The sequence below is a fragment of the Parasteatoda tepidariorum genome, chromosome X1, assembly GCF_043381705.1.
Source record: "Parasteatoda tepidariorum isolate YZ-2023 chromosome X1, CAS_Ptep_4.0, whole genome shotgun sequence".
NCBI classification, from domain to species: Eukaryota; Metazoa; Arthropoda; class Arachnida; order Araneae; family Theridiidae; genus Parasteatoda; species Parasteatoda tepidariorum.
Genome location: NC_092214.1, coordinates 50,033,139 through 50,056,124, shown reverse-complemented (window position 1 = coordinate 50,056,124; position 22,986 = coordinate 50,033,139). Strand labels below are relative to the sequence as shown.

The following is a 22,986-nucleotide window of genomic DNA, read 5'->3' as shown; positions in this document are numbered from 1 at the left end:
TTTATTTGGAGTAATAAATACGCTAAGCTGATAAATTAAATTAAAACCCATCATTTCAAACAAAACAGTTGCAACCAATTTAAGATGCTATGTATAGAAATTCTTTCATTTTAGAAATACAACCTGATGTGAAAGCTTTTCTCTTTGCTTTCTCTTCTTTTCTTAATGAAGTTATAGAAAAGTGACGAAAAGTAATGTTGAAAATTGAATTAGTTACTGTAGAAAATTAATCAGTAAAATGCGTTCAAGAGTTTAAAAATGTGAATTGCTAAAGTTAACATCTTAGGACAAATGAAACCCAGATAAACCAAGTGACATTCTTTCGCCCAAATTCCAACAAAAAGAGAACCATTACTCATAATTTAGTCTTTAAGATTAGTATAGATTAAATTAAGTGCTTCCTCATTTTTTGCTTCTTAGATAATTCATCTCTATTCACAGATGTTTTTAATGGCATAATTGTCGCCAACGAATTTTTATTGCTCGTCGTTTATACAAAAAGTATTTCTTCTACTTGTCATTATTTTTTCAAGTTTCAGTTCTCTACTTATTTTGGTAAAAGGTGCCATTAAAAAACTTTTTATCGCGTGTGGCAGTTTTTTCTCACTTTACGACAGTTGCTCAATGTTTATGTGGAAATCCACTCAGTTTGTGGAAAGTAAAAGTTTGAGAATATTTCCAAACTATTTAAAGACTTTTTTTTTTATAAATAACTGAGAAAATAAAGGGAAATAGCTATTTTCTATAAACTTTTTTTTCTGAAATATTTTAATGCAAACACCGTCTTATGCAAGCATCATTTAAAAGTAATTTTGAAATGTAAATGCATAAATCTTAAAATTAATTTATACAGAAAATTAACCCCTTAATAAAATGATTTAAATACTATTTTTATATCAATTGTATGAAGCTGCTTTTTGTTATTTTAAAAAGATAAAAACTTATTTAAAACTTAGATGTAAAGTAAGATGCCAGAAAGATGCCCCGGTTATGAAATTAAAAAATATTACAATAATAATACACTTTGTAAATATGTATCTGTGCTTGGAACATTTCAGAACCAAATGTGAAAACATAAATTAATTTTACATTCAAGAAAATAAAATTAAAAATTCATTTTCATGAAAAAAGTTTTATAAGATAATAATTTCGAACTGTCCCGCCACCTTGGAATAACCCTGTATAAAATAGAACAAATGGTTGGTTGGTTGGTTTGACTTTACTGGCACAAGAGCCAGAAATGGCTTATATAAAATAGTACATACTTAAATACTTTTCATACACATGAGTATGAAATAGAAGAAAAAAGTGATGAAGATCATACATACAATAAAATAGTTGTATACATTTTACAAATTCAATCATGTTCGATGGGTATTTTCTCACAAAGAATCCAGGGATTAATAAGAATTATTTGAGAGATTGAAAAGATCTTTTGGGAAATAGCATAAAAATTAGGATATAAAAGAGCGTTTAACATGAACGGAAAAATTGGTATTTTATTAATTAAATGATATTTAATTGTAAACGGATTGAGTTTTTTGCAAGTCAATCACCTAACAACTATTTAATTGCTAATGGATTTTCAGTTGGTTCATCGTTAAAAGTTTTAATACAAACCTATTCGATCTATCAATGTATTTACTAATGATACTTCACTTGAAAAGTTTTAGAATGTGAATTGTACGTAAGGTACTCCATTCTATTAGAAATTTTTTCAATATGTGAAATGTAATAAATGAATTATGATTTTTGTTAAAAGTTTAAAGCTCATGTCCTTTACAGCAATAAGCATTAGAATAATAATACCGATCTAGATTTAATATTTTAAAATAGTAGTTGTGTCTCTTTTAACTGTGAGCGAATTTAATAAGATAGACGATGCTTTCTTAAGTACCCGTAGTTCTTGCATTAATATTTATAGTTTTAAAAACATTCTGCGTACAAGTGACCAGACCTACCTGTTAAGCAAAATTAAAGACTCAATATTAAGGAAGTGTGAGGTCGTTTTTTACCAGTAATGCTAGAAATAAATTGAATGTAGGGTTTAATGGCACAATTTACAAGTCAAACAACAGGTTGAAAGTCAAATGGTAAAGGTAGCTATACTTTTTTTAAAATACATTTACCATTGATAAAATGATACAGAAGCAATCACGTGTGATAATAAAATAAAATCAACTAAAAGTGTTAAAACAATAAAAATGTTTGAAAAAGGTAAAATGATACAAATGTGAAGGAAATCAAAATTTCATTAAAACTTATATAGAATTTAATATACAAATTACGAATAGCACGTCAAATTGCAAAAATATTTTGATGATGGTTCTCATCTAACAAATAATATCTAGATAAAACAGAACTACTAAATATTTCCTCGAAGAAGAAAATATTCAACAATAAATTATTTTTTTATTTTTACCTTAATAAATAAATTAATTAAAAAATTCTAAATTTAAAAAACAGATTATTGGTTAAAGTTTTACGTATTTCCTATTTGTTGATATATTTGTGTTTGTTAGAATTTTATATTTTTATATTACATTATTGTCTATATTAAGTAATATTATGTTTTGCAATATTTTCCTTATTAAACTACACTACTAATGATAACTTATTCACTTTCTAGTATTTATTTCAAGTATTTATTTTAGCATCATTTTAACAATTAGACTTTTATTCACACACATCTTTATAAGGGTATAGAATTTTCAAACTTTTCGTCATTGTAATGTTAATTCAAACTATAGCTAAACATTGATTATTATTCATTTTTATTTGATATGTAAAATTCGATGTTAAGAGTATGTTCTAAACTACATGGAAGTGACACGTTATTTACATAAAAAATAAGGTTGCCATAACAACAACCTTAACAAGGAATATCATTTGTGGTATTATGCTTCGAAAATCATTATGTGACTCACTGATATTTTCTATTTTATTCAGACCAGTAAATAAAATCAGGAATGCATATTTCTTTAAAAAATATTTTGGAAAAAGCAATTATTCACAGTGAATTATGCATGCTCGTCTATTGACTTTAATTGCTTTTAGAGATTAATTCCCGGAAAAAATTGAAATGGAAATCGGAGTTAGTTAAGGATAATTACATAATCTCAATTTCCACAGAAACGCCGTGCATAAAGAGAGTGTTTATTTAATTGTCGCTTTTTGAAATAACCGTTTCTATTTCTGCAGCAGAGAAAATATTTTCTTTTCGTAATTTTTTTTAATTAAGAAATGAATAAGTAACCTTAAGCACTCCTTAAAATGGAAATCTAGAGTAACCGAGTAAAGAAAGTTCATTTTTTGACTTCAAGCGAGCTAATTCTACTTCATTAACAGTTTATAACTACTAATGCAGTATTCTTCCTTTTAAAACTTTTCACTCATTTTTCCAAGCATATTTTTCTTTCAGCCTTTTTTTCTCTTTAAGTTCTATTCGAGTTATAAGGAAATTTGCTGTGTTCAACTTGATGTTTTTTTTTTTTACGATTTTATTTTCAATTAATTTTCTATTAACGCAGCTGCTTTGTTTGACAAGTGATATTTGCCATGCTTTGTTTCGAATAAGCAAAAGGTGGCAGCAAAAATATTTTTTCACTCTATTTAAGAGACAGCGGTATTATTGATACTTAAATGATAACATAAATAAAAAATGTATCAAATATTGATATCAGGTTTGATTCGGTAAATAATCTATTTAAACGAAATTTCAATTATATTTAATCAAAAGCCTACAACCAATTTCTAAATTGGCTGTTTTCTCTTAGTCAGATATATAAATAAATCAGTATCGAATGAATTAAGGTATTTGACAGGGAGAAATGCTGTAATTTTGACGAAAATTTTGATATTTTGTATTATTTATACAGTCAAACCCCGCTATAGTGAACACGATTTATAGTGAACTCCCGGATATAGTGACCGAAATGTTCGGTCCCGTGCCTTACTATACAAGTACAATGTTATTTTTTGTGGATATAGTGAACCAAAAAAATTAGGAAGTTGGATATAATGAACTTTTTCTGTCTTCGACTGATTTTTTTCTTCTTTTTTTGTAATAATTTTGAAATTTCTACTTCAAAATGAATACATATACAGATTTTTAAAAACCATCTATAGAGAGGAATGTAGCGATAAGCTGTTTTTATCTCCCTTTCCCATCACTAAGCAAACCAAGTAGATGTTTCGAACCCAGGCAGATGATGTAAGGTGTCAGTGGGAGCAATATGCATTTTCTGTCAGAAGGAATGAGTAATTATTCATTAATGGTCAAAGGGTTGGACAATAATATCAGCTGATAAGGCCCTAATTTCAACTCCTTTTTGCTCTCAGTTCAGTTAAAAAAAGCCAGCAAACAAATTTCTCAAATTTAACTATGGCGAGCAGTAAACGTAACCGTTAACGTAAAACGTTCTCCTTTGATCGGACAAATTTAAAATGGATGCAATCAAGCTGATATTTGCAGGGAATATAAACTATCCAAATCTACAGTTTGTAACATATGGAAAAATAAGTCATTAATAATTTCTGCTCATGAAAAAAATTTAGATGGCATAAAAAAGTTCACAAAGCAGATCTCTAAGATGTTGAAGAAGCATTACTAAAATGGTTCAGCATTCGAAGAAGCCGCAATCTTCCAGTATTAGAACAAATTTCAATGAATTTGCTAAGCGATTTTATGAGGCTACTTTTATGTGCTCGAATGGAAGGTTAGACAGGTTTAAAAATCGGAATAACAGAAATTGAAGAAAAATTATCCGAGAGTCGGGAAGTGTTTCCATACCTGATGTTGAAGATTGCTCATCAGCTAAAGATTACTAATTTTATTTGTACGCAAGACGAAGAGTAATAAAAAAAAAATTTTTTTTTTGCTACTACGCAATATTTTTCAGTCATTTATTTGAATAATATGTAATAAAAGGGAGGAGTTTGGGAACCATTAGTTAAATTGCCTCCGTAACGGATATAGCGAACTCCCGGTTATAGTGAACCGAAATTTCAGTCCCTTGAAGGTTCACTATAGCGGGGTTTGACTGTATCTAAATTTCAGTTCAAAAAGCCTTTAAAATTTTTATCTCTGATTTTTTAAAAATAAAGTTACAGTTTTTTTCGTATGATGATAGATGAAACCAAAACCAGAAGTTCACTCACGACTTTAGAATCCTTATTTATTTGAATAAATTATATTAAGACGAATAAAATTAACTTTTGGATACACTTGTGAGGAAGGTGTTATTGACTATGCCAACCTTCATCTATTTAAAGGTACCCCTACATAGAATCGAGAACATATCTTATATACTAGTGAAATCTAATTGTGCTTTCGTAGTGGTAAACACACTACAGCACTCCCGCACTAGAATTTTATCTGTGATAGAATTCGATGAACGGATACCACTAGTTTATTCATTGATAATTTTATGAGAAGTCGGGAGAGCTGTTTTAAGATCACGGTCGTGGTCACTCCTGTGTTGCTATTATTAGTCAAGCTTATGCAAACCGCCGTTGTGTGTGATTGAGACTGAGTAGCAACAGTGCGTCAGTGCGTGGAGGTGGATCGCAGTTACAAGTAGTAAGTCTGTTGTTCAATGTGACCATTCATCGAAGTAGACGTGCTCATATCTAAGAGGGAGTTTCTGTCAAGGTAGGCGTGTTCATATCGCGTCCGCTGGTCACCAACGTGGGGCAATTGTTATTGACAATATGAACCTTCATTTATGAAAAGTTACCCCAACTTAGAATCGGGTTAATATGTTTTATATACTAGTGAATTGGAATTGTATTTTTCAAGTGGTAGACATACTACATTACTTTTCGAATTATCAAACTTTTTTATTGTCAGAATTTTCTTACAGTTCAAATTTCCTGCATTTTAAATGCATTTTCTTAAAAACGTTGATATTGAGAAAATTTCTTTACTCAAACACATTACAAAAACAGTTCATTGTAGAATTCCTTGATATATGGATGTAGATTTTGTATGATGTTAGCAATGTTTTGGAATAAGAGCTAAGGACTAAGTTTAAATTTGTTATTTTTATCAAACTTTAAGTAAGAATATTGAAATTTTTTTAGAAAAATTCGATATTAAACAATATATTTAGTTCTTTTTCAGAGTTCTTTTTAATTTTTTTTAAATAATTCAGTTAAAAGCACAGGTAATCACATAATTGACTTAATTTTTTTACATTATTTATTTATTTATTTTGAAATTTATGCATTATAATTTGTTGTAGAGCTGTTAGCGTGACATGAAAAATTTAAAGTTTTTAAGCTCAAATTTGCCCTTATATTTTTTTTAAAAATAATGATAGTTCATTTTTAAACTTTACCTTAAATTTATAAGCTTAGGAACTATAACACTGTCGGCCAGAAGACAATGATCTTTGTCCAAAAATAAAAAATTAATTTTTCAACTAAAATATGTGTAGGCAGTTTTAATATATCTCAAATTAAGTATTCATAATCATTCCAAACATTATAATTTACTTTTTGGACCGACTAGAGTACAATTTAATGAAAAATATGTTAAATTTTTTTTTAAATGTAACTTTTAAATTTTTATTTCAGAAATATATATAGGAATTTAACCTTACTGCTACATTTTTATCAGGGTAATGAGAGTTAAATTATAGTACAACTTTTCAATTTGTTTGATTAGTTAATACTCTTGACAAACTTATAGTTTATATCTTATCATTTGACATTTTACAATGTTTGAATGACTTTCGAAAATTAGTTCCAAAAATTCCCACGAGGTAATTAGCTAAACTTTTTTCTGTTGTCTTCTTTGATATTTCTTCGTTCGAAAAATCCTACTCCATTTTGCCCGTATTGCAAAGGTGGACTAAATATACCGAAAAACAAAAATTATGCTTTTTTTTCATGTTTTCGTGCTATTTTGTAATTAAGTCGCGTTATTTTGTAATATTACTTTGGAAATATATTTTGCTTTTCATTTTTAATATAAAATTACGAAAATTATTATATTTTCATTGCTATATTTAATTACTTTAACGTACTATATTATTTTTTTAATTTTTGCTCGCCATATTTCAGACGCCATTTTGTTTTTTGGGGTATTTTTAGAGTATTTCAAAATTTCAACTATGATTTCAATTAACCTACACATAAAACCCCTAAATACAAATTTTGAAACAAATTTTATCGAAATGCAAATTTTGGCCACGAAACCTTGGATGCTGGCCCACTGTGCATAAGCATGAAATTAAAAAAATTTAGTTAAGCCTTTTTTTTGAAAAATGTGTTGAAACCAGTTGGATCCATAAACATGCAAAGATGTTAAAATGATTTTAAAAAAATCTTTGTCTTGTTCAACCCTTTACACTTTGGGGAACCTTTAGAGCTTACCTTTTTCGTAATAGAACTTATTGATCAAAGAACAGGAAAAAAATAGGATATCAAAGTTTTATCATACTCAAATTTACAAAATTATTATTGTATCTTCAATTTATTACATTACCTAGATAGTTAATAATAAGGTAGTTAAGGTTTATTTCCCTAATGAACTGAAGCAACAATATTTAAATGATAAAAATTAATAAAAACAAAGTTTAATAACTTGGCTGCGGATTTTTTTTATTGCAAAGTATTTTTAAGACTGAAATAATTGCTGAAATCGGAAACCTAATGTCATCTTCAGCATCCAATCTGTATCCGTATTTTGTTCTTGTCGCACACTACAAAGAGAAAGATTTTTTTCATATATAGGCTGAAAAGCAAATGACATTAGATATTTCACAGCTCTATTTATCTAGCTTCTTATTTCCGATCCATTTAAGTTATTATATTATAAACAGAACATCCTTGTTTCAACTAAAAAAATCTTAGCAATGAACCATCTATGGTACAGCTTTGTTTTTCCTTTTGAGAAAAATGTCTTTAAAATGACGCTAGTCACAAATGGGTGAAACAATGTAATGCATGGCTTATTTTCTCAAGCAAAGTTTTCTTTCAGATTATTTTCTTGAAGTTAAATTAAAGCTAAAACCAAGTAATTCTTATTATTTTTTTTCAAATTATTTCATTATTATTTTCTGTTAATATTTTTTTTAGTAATTTGGGAAATAGAATTAAAGAAGTTATGGATTTTTGTTAAATGCATCTCACTTTCATCTTATGCATTATTTCAGAAATTATAAAAGCAATCTATATTTTAAAATACATATTTCTATAAAAGAACTTTTTTTTAGATTGAAATTCGCATACAAACTGATTAAGTCAAGATAAACAAAGCTTTTTTAATTAATCCCCATAAAAAAGATGCCATAATAACGTAGACATTGGGAATCACAATTTAATATTCAACTCTTCAACCCAGATGGGACACTGTTGCACCTTATATATACACACTATCTGGAAGAAAGTGACGGGACAACTGTAAAGTTTGGTGGAGGAGGATTGATGCCGATGATGAACGCCGATGGATAATGTGATATTCTCGACAATCATGTCCTTCCTACCTTGTGGGCAACGGTCGGTATGGATGATTGCTTGTATCAAGACGACAACGCAAGATCCCATGTTGCATGGAGGACTCTTGATTGGTATGTGCACAACAACATTAAACGCATGGAGTGGCTAGCGCGGAGCCCTGATCTTAACCCAATTGAACATCTCTGGGACGAATTGGACCGTCGGTTGAGGGTCTGCACCCCACTCCCCAAAAGCAAGCATGAACTATGGAACTTCCTGTTAAACATTTGGAAGGAAATTCCTCTTGCCACTACGGCTTATTAAGTGGAAAGCATGCCCAGAAGGATTGCAGCTGTGATCGCAGCCAAAGGTGGCCCTATCTCCTATTAATTTTAATAAATATCAGTTTATGTCGTTATAGTGTGGTGTCCCGTCACTTTCTTCCAAATAGTGTATATATATCGCTCATGGGCTGTAATAGTGGCACAACTCAAAAACACGAGTTTTGGACAAAGAACAGGTGTAAATATGAAAATACACATTCTTTCAGCTGCAATACTAGCACAACTCATAATTCAGCTTGAAGGTAATCTTCGTTTAAGCAAACCAAAGCATTTCTTATGCATTTTGCTTAGCAATGAAAACCCACTTATCTCAAAACTTGATTTTTTTTAGTTGTGCCGCTATTGCAGCCCATGAGCGATATATATCATTAAAAGAGACTTTAATTTTTAAATTTTTGCTGGTCTTTTCATCTAACAACTTCATTTTCTCTTTAATAGGAACCTAAAAAGGTTCCTTTTAGTAAAAAAATGAGGTTTGTCATTTTCTCAATAAAAAATATTACTATTTTGAGATAGCTCAAGCAGCTCGAATTTTAGTGCATGTAATGTAAGTGAATGGTAACAAGCAAATAAAAAATAAAGCAATTTTAATATCATCTAATTTAATGTTATAACAAAGAAATGAAAGAGTTATAAATGGTTCAAGCTTAATAAAGAGTAGGTAAATTAATATTTATTGAACAAAAAACCATGTTCTTCCATTGATGAATCTGGGATCAGGTGTGTATGTTTACGACTATCTGGATATGCTCGTCTGTGCTTTTTGACCACTTGCAGAGAGAATTTAAATTGAGACTCCTCTTTTGTCAATAATCAACTGAACTTTGGATTAAGATCAATACCATCGATTTTACAATATTGAAAGCTTAATGCAAATCTCCTCTCTCTACAATTGAATCATCATCTAGGAATTCACAAGGAAGTTGAATTTGTTTAAGTATAACAATTGTTCTTTCAGTCACGAAGACTTCAAGCATTTTTCGCTGGAAAGTTAGGTAAAATGGTAGCACGTTATTTTGACTTTTCATTTTTCATTGTCTTCATCAGAGGTCATTTTGTAAAAATAGGCTGTCAAATACAGATAATGTTAGAAAATCTTCGGACATGTACCAAAGATACTCTGCTAGCTATTGAGCTGTAGCTGTGGACATGCTGATATTAAAAGCTGGAAAATCTAGACGTATTTAGATCAGCTAGAAGTCATAATGTGGTGCATTAGATGCTATTGAAGCAGTTTTCCAGGTCTTAATGTATAAGTGTGGTGTTAACATTTTAAAACGTCTTCTTTTAGACTGAAATGTTGAACATCAAATATCTGTTTCTCAAGTATTCTTCTAAGTGCTACAACTTTCATCTGTATCATCATCAGCTGATGTTAATAAAACAGTCACTCAAACTTTCTCTTTGTTATCTTTTCTTTCAACCTTCTTTTATTGTTGATTTTTGTTCTATTTGAGCAGGAACTTAATCAATGCCAAGGTGTTCGTATTATTTTGAGTCTATTGCAATGCGCAATATCAATGAGATTAGATTGCCTAATTTAGAAATAAAATGTATTATCTCTGGTCTTTTGTGCAGTTAATTCGTACTTATCAATTGTTCTTTAAAAGTCTCCATTTTTACAACACTTTTCAAGTTATTTTATATGTATCAATAATTATGTTATATATAAATATCTTGAATATTTTGTTTTGGAATATCGTCTTTTTGAAAAAATTTTGCAACTTCTTTGCAGTAAATTGTGAAGACTGACGAATAGTTGCATTTATATTACTATGATCATGAAGAAAAAAAAATCTAAAGCCATTTGCAATGATGGCAATTTAAAGCCATTTAAATTAGTCACAAAAGAACCTAGAAGGTATACATTGTTCCTGGAATTTGATTCAATTTTTTAAGAATTTAATTTATGAGAGAAGATGCTAAAGCAGTAAGAACATTGAGCATGCTGCGATATTATCTGTCTAGTAGGAACATTGATACTTATTTAGCTCTCATGCATTATTTGCTTATAGCTTTCATAATAAATATCATTCTGCTAACTTGTAGATAGTTTAAAGCTTAAAAGTTTGCTGAAGACTTATTTTAAAATAATAGGTAGAAACTTAGCAGAAGCAACTAAAAATATTTGAAAACTTCTGCGGAAATTTTCATTTCTCATGTCAAATGTATGTAAGGCACATTATATGGATCATTTGTTTAAATTTTTAACTTCGATCTTAACCAACTTATAATTTGATTAAATACATAATAGCTCAATTGTTGGAAAGATCTTTAATTGGATATTATAAAAATGTCAAAACCCAAATTTTTAAAAGTTTTCAAGTACTGTCTTCAATTTAAAATTGTGCATAAAAAAAGTGTTAAATTTCCATTTTTACAAAAATATAACGTCTTTGAGTTTACCTCTAAATATTGTTCTGATGAGTTAAAATTTGGTCTTAGGCGTTTTTTTTATAAAATGACACCAAAAAGTAGGGTAAGACTACAAAATTTTTATACATATATACTAGCAAAAATATATTTTGGTATTTTTTAATTATAAAAAGTAATCCGGTAGTTACTAAAAACATCTGCTGGATTATCGGAATTTTACTTAAATGTAATATACAAAAAAAATGGTTAGAGGTTCGTTTTTCATTTATATTCTATTTTAATGATTAAAAACTGTTCATGATTAAATGTTAATGATTAAAAACTGTTTATTTCGTATTACATTTATCAATAATTGATTTTGTAAATAAAGTAAATTTTAATGATTAAAAACTGTTCTTCTTAGATATAAATAACTACAAATAAGTGCAAATTTGAAAAATTATATGGAAGTCGCGTTTGGTAGATTTCACCTTACACGCTGAAAAAGACACCGGTGTATTTCTTAACCATAAATAATTAAAATTCTAATTTTCTCTTATTATGACCTAAATGAACACAAAATAATGAAAAGAAATATGAAAAAAGTCTAATACAAATCCCGCATCAAAGGATAAAGGAAGAAAGAGAAAGCAAAAGCATAATCGAAATCTGACGAATTATTATAGAAGTTGTTAATTGGAGCAAAAGAGAATCGTATTAGCTTATTTGTTACACCAACCAGCACCAGCTTATTTGTTGCATGTAACAGAAAAGCCTTTCGTGTTTGATCGGAACTCTTAAAGAAAAATTTAACTTGCAATATTTAATTCGTTTTCTTTCCGCTATATGAGCAAGAAATGGTATAAAGTTTTTCGAACTGCCTTATTTATTGTTATTTTCGAAATAATAGAAAGCTAAGATAATTTTACAGTCCAACTGAGATATCTTTAAATAAAATCAATGTAATAAAATAAAACCTAAGTATGTGCTTTCGTTTCACATCTATCAGGGAGGAGGATATACTCTTAGAGGAAACATTTCTGAGATAATACTACAGAGACAACATGCTTGATAAATATCCTATTTAGAGATTGTAGCGAAATGTTTTCTTACATCATTTGATTAAAAGGAACTAATGCTATTCTGACAAATAAAAACTAAATAAGATTATTCTTTGTTCTAGCATTGAAACACAGACGAATAATAAAGATTACTTTTGTTCTAATCTGAGTTGTTATTTTGTGCAATATGCAGCTGTTTCTGAAACAATCTATTATTAACATATCTTTATACTTGAACAGAAATGATTACATAGTTTACTGATTTATATAATCCATTAGGAGTATAATCTGCTAAGATTTTTATTTGGCTGTTCTTAGTGAATGAATTTACACGATTGTGTATATTGCCATCTTTTAACATTTTATTTTCTTTGCTATTGTATTTTCGAAATTGTATTTTATATTATGAGAGTATACTATATTATTGTAGATTATTTGGGCAATTTTTCTATCGTAGAGTTTATTCTTATTCATCTAATGTTAATTAACAAGCTATTTAATGAAATTGAACATTTTATTTCATTTTGGTTAAAACACAGGCAAAAGATTAAAATCACGGGCAAGATTAAAATCACGGGCGGAAGATTAAAATCACGGGCCAGAGATTAAAATCACGGGCAAAAGATTAAAATCACAGGCAAAAGATTATAATCACGGGCAAAGTAAAACATAAAAGGTATTGCAGTAGTTTCCCCCAAAAGTAAATGAAGATGAGTCAGGCTACCCGTAGTAAACAAAGTCTTCTCGTGCTTATCGAAATTATGCTAATTTATGCTACTAAATAATGAAAAATAGTAAGTTTAGATCAACTAATTGCCTACGTCGAACTTATTTAAAATATTTTTTTAAGATCATCGGTATGCTGCAAAAATATATAATATCATTTTCTTAAGAAAAAAACGAACACACGATTCCCGAAATTGTATTCACGTTAGTTAAACTTTTGAATAATGTCAAAATTTATTAGTATGTAGTATGTTAGTATTAGTGTTTAATATTTTGATATTTGTTTTTCAACGCAATCAAAAATCAGAATGACAAAAATTAAAATAGAGACATTTAAAAATCGTGAACCTTATGCTTTTGAAGGATTTCATATTCTAAAATATACTAAGCTGTTGAGTATTTAATTTTGCTGTTTTCTTATGATTAAGAATGCATTGCTATAAGAAATTTATCAAAAAAAATGTCCTTTCATGTTGTAATTGAATTTTTTTTTCTGAAAAAGTACTTCAGAATTATTGGGAGTTTAATGTAAGATTCAATGGTATATTATTCAAAAAAAGCCATACTGCACCAATAATTGGTTTTAAATAAATAAAAAATGAATACTAGAGATTTCTTTTACGAAAACACATGAAATTGATAAAACAGTAAATGATGAAAAAGGGAATAATATCTGATAAATAATTTAGATTGAGGAAAATAATTCCAATCTTTGAACACACAATTTGATAGTAGAATCTTTTAAAAACAATTTAAATTGAACCTTTTATTTTCAACTGGTGTGAATGTTTTGCAAGAAATATTTCGGCTAGTTCTGAAACGAAAACTACGTTAAAAATCGATAAAATTGATTAAAACCATCAGTTATACTTTTTCTTTAAAGTCTGAATTAAACAATTGTGTGTTCAACCCAAACTATTCATTTCATTTGAAAGGATATGAAATTAATCCCAGAGATATTTCGAGAATCATCGATGGCTGAACTGAACACGTATAAATGCTATTGCCCAATCACTGAAGCTTCAAAACCATTCATCTATAATGCATCATCTTCGAAGTTCTCGAGATCATGATAATGACTGATATTGGTCAGAAGCAATAAAACGAAGCTTCCAGCCAAGCTTCATTTCAAAGATTTGGCACCTTAATGATAGAAATTTAAATATCGTGTACGGCGAAATGACAGCAACGGAATAAAATTGTTTTTTTTTCAATTTTACTATTATGTATACAGTCTCTGGCTGTATTATTAGACGCACTATGAGATTCTACGTAAAATTACAATTATCATGTGATACTATACAGCTGTATTGTTTTTACTCGGTTTGCATTTGTTTGCGCTCCTGTATCAATTGGTTAACATTGTAATGCAATACTTGAAAAATAAATACAAATAGGAAGTATATAAGTATATAAAAAAAACTCCTGAATAAATGCCCTGAAAAAGTATCCTGAAAAGTATAAATCCTGAAAAAGTATTTCTTATAAACTCGTGCAAATCCTGTAATTTTTGAAAAACTATTGTGCTTCTAATAACTTGATCTAATTATTATAATATACTAATATAATGCTTGATATAAATGTTCTATAATTATATTATCCGTCATTTAATGTAACCAATTGACACACTAACGTAAACAAGTACAAACCCGTATCAGTAACATAAAAACAATAAGGCTGCATAGTACCACCTGATAATTAAGATTTACATGGAATCTTATAGTGCAACTGATAATTTGGCCAGCGGCTGTATACTGTAAATATGTTTTATCAACTTGTTTCTCATACTTCTTTTTAGCCTGTTGCATGTGGAATATATTTGAGAAAAACATGCAAAATATGGATTTTTTTCTTCATAATTTTGTTAGTTATTAGCATCAAAATGTTAGAAATAGATTATTTAAAAAAACTTAAGCGAAATTACTACTATATTCAATATTTTCACATATGTTGGAAATCTTAATGGATTATAGTAAGTTTTGAACAAATTATAGCAAAACAAATTAAATGATATAATTTTCAAGATAAATATAACAAACCAGTACAGCAATATTAATATTTATATAAATTGTTATGAATTCAATGTCCCTCAGAAATTTTCGACAAATTCCAAAAATCTGATAAATAACGCGAAACTGTTGAACTTTTAGCTAGAAAAATTAAAATCTATTGGAAATCTTATGGGAAAAGGATGAATTACACATTAGGTATTCTACAAACTGAGTTCGGGCTTCACGGAATTTGAAGCACCATTGAAGCACCTCTTAACAGAACTCAGGTCGGGTCTTCCAAAACTAACGCATTCGCCTCACCCGAAATGAGTTCGGGCGTCACAGGTAATACAATTCATTATTATACAAGCAAGGGATTAAAATTGATGCAATTCACTATTATATACTGTAAATAATTATCTTTAACCAGGTTCTTAAACATGCTACACTGATTCGTTTCCCCTCATTTTGATAAAAAAAATAGGATACATTGCGTATACTGTAAATATGTGCCATTTACCTGTTACTTAAACCTAACTATAAATTTAATACCAATAACTGCTAGTTATTTAACGAAAAAAGTTATTATATTTAGCTTGTTTCTCAAACTTAATTAGACACTATTCAAATTTGTATACAATTTACATTTACATTCCTTGCAAACTGAGATATGTCTTTTGCTATCATCATATGCTTTTTTTCTAGCCACGAAATTATGCAGTCACTTTGCGTCCTAACCTCAAGGTGGATTCAACCTAACCTCAAGGTGGATTCAACCTAACCTCAAGGTTGATTCTATCCAACCTCAGCAGATATTAGTGATGGATGGAGAAAGGGCCGTTTCGAGACCTCAAGTCCTCATATAAGAACGTCTGTCCATCTGTTTAAGACAGCAACAGAATACAATATATAAAATGTAATGAACTTCTGCAGAATATTTTGGAACATTTAAAATGTTTTAACATTAAAAAAATTATAAATATCTATTACTTGCTATATGTTTTGTTTGAAAATAAATCCCAACAGATTAACGCAGTACACATTAATTATACTTTTTCTCTAAATGCTCGATTAAACCGAGTCCGCACTATTAATTTCATTCGAAAGGGTACAAAATTCTTCTCGGAAATATTCCAAAAATTACAGACGGCTGAACTATAAATACTATTGTCCAATCACTGATGCCTTTCATCTATGATGCATCATCTCCGAAGTTCTCGAGAAGGTGATAATGACTGAGATTGGTCAGAAGCAATAAAACCGAGCCTCTACTAAGCTTCATTTCAAAGACAAGGCATCCTCTTAACGATAAAAATTTAAATATCGTGAACGGAGAGAAGACAGCAAAGGAAATAAAAATAATATTCTTCTAAAGCAGTTCAGGCACCCCCGTTTTCTGCCTCCCCTTAAGTTAAAGAGGGTAAGAAGTAAGAAAAATTACTCGAAGGAAAGTGACTGCACCATTAATTAATATTTCTTTGGGCAGGAACAAGCGAAAGTGGTTTATTAAATTCTTATATCTCATGCAATATGTATGCAAAATAGGTGGATAATCAACGCTGTAGCCAATGCAATATGATCAAATGCAAGACCAAAGAATAGAAATAGTGAAAGCACATGAATAATTTTTTCAGTTAGAATTTATCCATTTTTTTATTCCTCGTCATATTAAAAGTGAAGACGGAAATAAATATTGCTCTCAACAAAATACAATTTTTCGATATCCTGGGAAGTTTTTTTTTCCTCACAAGCTTTTCTCTCATTTTTGGGAAACAAAATACGCATTAGGTTTTTATTTTTATTTTTTAATTTCATTTCTTATATTGTTCTTATGCATCTGGGTATGATCTTGAGGTGTTTTACGAAAACGAATTTCCATTGGATTATTTATTTTTAATGTATTTTTTTTCCGGACGAGTTGGGAATATTCTAAAAGTAATAGACGATTTATTCTATTGTAGAAGGTTACTTTTTGTTTTGGAATTTTGAGAAGAAACTAATGCCTTTTGGATTCGTATGAAATTTTATTTTAAAATCGATGGCAACTTAAAACAATTTTATGTCTCTCAGAGTTTAAACGTTTGCATTTTAAGATGGTAATTTACAATCACATCAATTTTATGAAGAAAGCCATAGAATGTTCGAAATTATGCTACAATATTTTTTGTATGCAAATTTTTTTTTTTTCATTCAAGTTTAAAAAGTAAAAATTGCAATACAAATTGGTGCTTTAATCTTTAATTGGTGTTGTATTCCTCATTTCCATTTAATTACAAAGAAAAATACGAGACAAAATTAAACCCCAAGGAGGCAAATATATTAATAGTAGAAAAAAAACAATTATATTGACGTAAAAATCCCTCTACGTAAAATAAATTTCCATTCGTATCAAGTTGAACACATATTTTCTTTTTTTCTCTTTTTACGATTCTGTTAATCCAAAAAAGAATGATATTGAAATACGCTGACGAAAGTGCGATTTCTGTTAAAATGAAGGGATGAAAACAAATTATCTATAACGGAAAAAAAGACGATTTTTTTAATTTTATATGCATTAGAAATTCTTTGACTATTAAACGTGTTTCTTGTCAAGTTTTAAAAGGAAACTGCCATGTATTTTTTAATGAATATTCATACTACTTATAACAGCCTGTCATTTTTTTACTTAACATTTACTGTTGATGTATTTTTACACGTATATAATGAGCAAAAAAATAGAAAGTTTTATTTTACGTAACCAATTTTTTTTGACCGATTTACTTTATCATTTACAACAAATATAGAGTTTCAAAATGGTGTGTTGCTAAATATTGTTTGTAGTAAATTTTAAAGTTATGATTATAATTATTACATATATATTATCGTTGCGGCCATCTTCTACTGTCACTTGGAAAAATATTACAAAATGTTAGTAAATTGATAATTAAATTAAGAATTTTCTAAAACAACATAACAATTAATTTCTAAAATTATATCTCTTTGGCAGATGGAGTGATAAAATTTTTGTTGGTTTTACAGTAATTAATAATTTTGATCTATCGGCTCCCATTTCTCTATCGTTTTTTTCTGTTGGCAACTGTAATTTATGAATAATAATTTAATCCGTTTGTATACTTCAATTTTAAACAAGCTTTGGAATGATGTTTTGTTGATTAGTTAGTTTTCATTGCGATTTTTACCAGTACACTTTGTTGATTTTGCTCATTTTTGTCATCTATATATTATGTAATTTTCCAAACAAGAGTTTCGGACGCAAATAAGAGTTTTCTTTGATTAACCAGTTATTGACAGAAAAGCTTCAACATTATCGCATGCAAGGAGTTCTTGAAGGAGTCCTGTATCATATTCATGTTTCTTTTGTTCGATTTGTAGAAGGTTACTTCAAACTGGTGCTCTAATTTTGAAATGTAAATGGCAATTTATCTCACTCATTTTCTAACTCACTTTTCTGTCCCTTGGAAAGGAAATGCTAGTTCCTATTACACAATCGCAACTTTCCCAAGCATATTGCTTAAATTTCATCCCAGGAGATCCAGCTGACTAATCCATCCAACGAATATCTTCACTTTCCGTAGAATCGTCAATTATATTACATCCCAGTAAGACACGTGTGAATGGAATTGGGACTTACTTAGGAATTCATCTTCATGGTTAGTTAGTAGGTATTTTTGGCACCAAATCCATGAATTGCTATACTACACCATGGACTTTGTCTAAAAACCGGATCTATCTGTAGAGAAAGAATACACATTAAAAAAACTGGATAAGGTAAAGATTATCATGATAACTGGTAAAGGTAAAGATTGTCATGGAGCTCCACACCAATTAAAGTATGTAAAGAAGGATAATGGTAGCCAATGTAGCTTTCAAAACCCCTTAGCACAGAGGATACTGTGAGCGAAAATTATAGATTGATTGATTGAATGTCGATTTAGATGGCATGAGGTCCACAGATGAACATGCTGAAAACAAATCAAAAGTAAAATGCGTACTCTGATTTTTCATCAGAGATCTTGCAGACATGGAACTGTCAACATATAAATTTATATTAGTTATTAAATAATAATTTGCTTGTTGTTAATCTGGTGTCGTAGATGAGTTGCTGTGCTGAACTCATGAAAAATCCATTGAACCTCTCTATAATAATTGATAAATTCACTAATTATTGAATTTATACACACCAGTAGCGTAGTGTGTCACTGGAACTTCATCTCAATGGCTTTCAGACACAATGACACCATCAAATCTTTCACTTTCACAATAGTTGATTTCTCTGCCACTAGAGGGTACGCTTGCTTTTAGGACAAAGCAATCGAATATGCTTACCTTTGAAATTATAAAATATTATAGTGGTGCTTTTAATTTTGTCCTAATTTCAAAACAAAAAGAAATAATAATTAAACATCAAAATGTCATCTATCCAGAATTGAAATGAAATCTTGATTTTGACATTTAGCAAAACTAAACATATCTGGGAGGGAAAAGCTTTTAAGACTTTCTAAAGATTTAAGAAAAAAACGTCCTAAAAAGCGCTAACTTTTCCAGTATCAATATAGAAAAGAAAGTCTAAAAAAATAATGTGTCCCTGCAAGAGATATTAGCGCTTCATTGCCATCTCTTCTTTCGTCAACTACTTTATCCTTTCTAGAATCGCCTCTTTGATCGTTAATAAGATCCTAAAAAAGTCATTTCCGTGAATACATTAACACCTAAAATCAACACAATCTGGTTCCATTCTTTTTTTTTCTTTGTCTCTTTTCATTACAGCAAGATATTCTGTAACTCTAAAAAATTTTTCCTTCATTATTATTTGCGGATGGCGTTTGCGACTTTCCATTTTTTTTTAATATTTTTTACTACTATTGTTATATCAGTGTCTTAAGTTACTTCAAATTCGTTTTTTCTAATGCAAATAATCGCGACTCTAAGACTTTTTTCTGTACTGTGGTTTTTTTTCTGGATTTTTTTATTTTTTTTTTTGGTCTAGTTCTCATTGGGAAAAAGTAAAAGACTTGCATGCAAATGAAACTGGCGAAATTTTTTTTTATCCTATTCTTCGTTTTTTTCTTTCTATGATTTAATTATTTCTCCCGGTCGAACTATTCTAGAAGCTAAATTCCTTTGTCCGCCGATAGATTAATTGGAAGTATCTCCACGACTTTGAAGATAATTTTAAATTTTACTTTCGTTCCTCACCCTTTTTTTCTTCTCCCCTCTATTAGATGAGAGTAAATAAGATTTTGTCACCCGTTCTCATCCCCATCCTCTGATTGAGAGCTCTCAGGCGAAGATCACTCACTCCAGTCGGCAGTTTAATTATTTACACAGTCACTTTTTTTCTTAAATTTTATTTTAAAAACTAAAATTTGACATTTGCCAATCTTCTTTTTAAAGGATTTTGCCAATCCTCTTTTTAAAGGATTTTTTTTTTTAATTATTTCACTCACATTAATTATAAGACTATTCATACAGTTCACTAGACTTTAAGTATAGCCTTTGTTTACAAAAGTAACGATCAACTTAAAAGCGATGGTTAATTAATCCTATCTTATTAGGGATTGCTCAAAACAAATTAAAATGATTTATATAAATAGATTTTCCTTAAGCTATTTTTAAAAAAAATTACGTTCTAAAACTCTATAAAAATTTTATTGTACCAATTTGAATTCTCTTTAAACTATATAGGCAGTCCCAGGATTATTGAGACAAACTTTGTATATAGACTTGATATAGATTTGCATAGAAATCCATGGTCGGAAGGTGTTGTTGTTCAAAAGATGGAATGGGCGTGGTGGATAGGTTCCCTGGCCACCATGCTCCCCTGATTTAATCTGCATGGATTTCTTTCTTTGGGGTGCACTGAAAAGTGCTGTTTACACAATATCTGTGGATTCTGAAATGGATCTGGTTGCAAGAACGTCTTTGCTGCTATGGATACCCAAAAGAATCCAGGTGTATTTAAACGGATCCGTCTACCCATAGACCGACGGTGGAACGCTTGCATCGCTAGCAATGGTGAAAATTTTGATCATGTTTTGTGGTATTTTCATATATCATATTCAACAGCACATCTAATACCATTGATTAATAAATATTTCAGATGATCTCAGTCATGTATCTTTTTATTTCTTGTACTTTATACTACTTTTTCATTACGTTTCCGATCATGAGTTGTTGTGCTATTCTGAATCTTTGTGATGTCCCTTACCTCCCCTTAAAATCGTCCCAGTAATCCTGAGACACCTTGTATAAAATGTACCAAAAGTTATGAAATTAAAATCTAATTTTAAGCAAGGAAAAAGTGGGTAAAATGTACCTTCATATCAAGAATCGGTTTTACCTATGATATAGACACAGTTTTAATTCAACTTTCATTAGTTTATTATTTCAGTTTTCTTAAAAATAAAATTACACAGTTGTTAGATGTTGCATAAGAGTGGCTCAAATATTTTGTTTGTCAATAAGGATAACAATGTAGAAATATTCCCGGCGTTATTACTCTGCATTAATGTAATATCAAACTAATGAAAGGCATGCAATTCTTTTATCATCATGCGCATAATTTATAATCAAGTTTATTTTTTCCCATTTAATGTATTTCTCTTTACATTTAGCTTTTTTTCTCGTCATTTTTCCATATCTCCTGAAGCTAAATAGAAAACTAAAACTTTCTGAATATTAGTTTCCTTGTTTTTAAGTTGTTAGCAAAATCAATAGTTGTAGTTACTTAAAATCTCATTCTATGAAAAGATATTTTGAAAAATATTTTTCCTGGAAATATTCACAGAAAAATAAATTATCTTTCTATCTAAAGTTCCCGATCGATAGCTTCCTCGAAAATTATACATAATACGAATACCTTGGAAATAATTTTTTAATTCGTATTTGCAATATATATTACAAAAATGTAAATAAATTAATAGCATTTCTTGATTTTTATTAATTTTTAAAAGAAATTGCGTGGCTATAATGATCTATTATGACACAAACCTTCGCGTTTAGAATTTTTTATGCTTATACAAAAAACCATGCATTGTATATAAAAACTAAAATTGTTTTTTAGTTTATATAAATGATCATAACTTATATCTAACAAACTAAATGAGAATTTGGCCAACTTATTTCTACAAACACTTACAGAACATTGTAAAATATTAGGTAAGTTGTTAATTATCATTTCAACTTGTTCAATAAGTTATTCAATATTCATCGGGAACGGGTAAACACTGCAAAATATCAAATGGTCAACGAATTCGTATATATACACTGTAAAAACTGATCTCTCCTAATATGATATTGAACAACCCAAACAATTATGTGAAAGACCAATTTATTACAGCTTAACACCAAATCGAGCATTCATATATAATTTTCAGACTTAAATGTAAATCTTAAAACTTACAATTGAACTTACAAACTCTTACACTTTCATACCATACGAGAATTATTTTCCCTTAAATTAAATTCTTCCGATCTGCTTGTGTGTACACTGTAAGAACTGATCTCTCCCAATATGATGTTGAACAACCCAAACAATTGTGTGAAAGACCAATTTATTCCAGCTTAACACCAAATCGAGCTTTCATACATAATTTTCAGACTTAAATGTAAATCTTAACACTTACAATTGAAACTTACAAACTCTTGCGCTTTCATACCATACGAGAATTATTTTCCCTTAAATTAAATTCTTCCGATCTGCTTGTGTGTACACTGTAAGAACTGATCTCTCCCAATATGATGTTGAACAACCCGAACAATTATGTGAAAGACCAATTTATTCCAGCTTAACACCAAATCGAGCTTTCATACATAATTTTCAGACTTAAATGTAAATCTTAACACTTACAATTGAAACTTACAAACTCTTGCACTTTCATACCATACGAGAATTATTTTCCCTTAAATTAAATTCTTCCGATCTGCTTGTGTCTACACTGTAAGAACTGATCTCTCCTAATATGATGTTGAACAACTTAAACAATTGTGTGAAAGATCAATTTATTCCAGCTTAACACCAAATCGAGCATTCGTATATAATTTTAAGAGTTTAATGTAAATCTT

At 29.2% G+C, this 22,986-nt stretch overlaps 1 long non-coding RNA gene across 1 annotated transcript in view; it reads left to right on the top strand.

Moving 5' to 3' along the window:
• The window catches only part of LOC122269529 (uncharacterized), a 190,454-nt gene extending 174,546 nt beyond the window's left edge, over window positions 1-15,908 (top strand). The window contains exon 2 of the long non-coding RNA XR_006225244.2: window positions 15,628-15,908. This is a non-coding gene — a long non-coding RNA (uncharacterized lncRNA). The remainder of the gene's footprint in view (window positions 1-15,627) is intronic.
• Window positions 15,909-22,986: the final 7,078 nt, after the last annotated feature.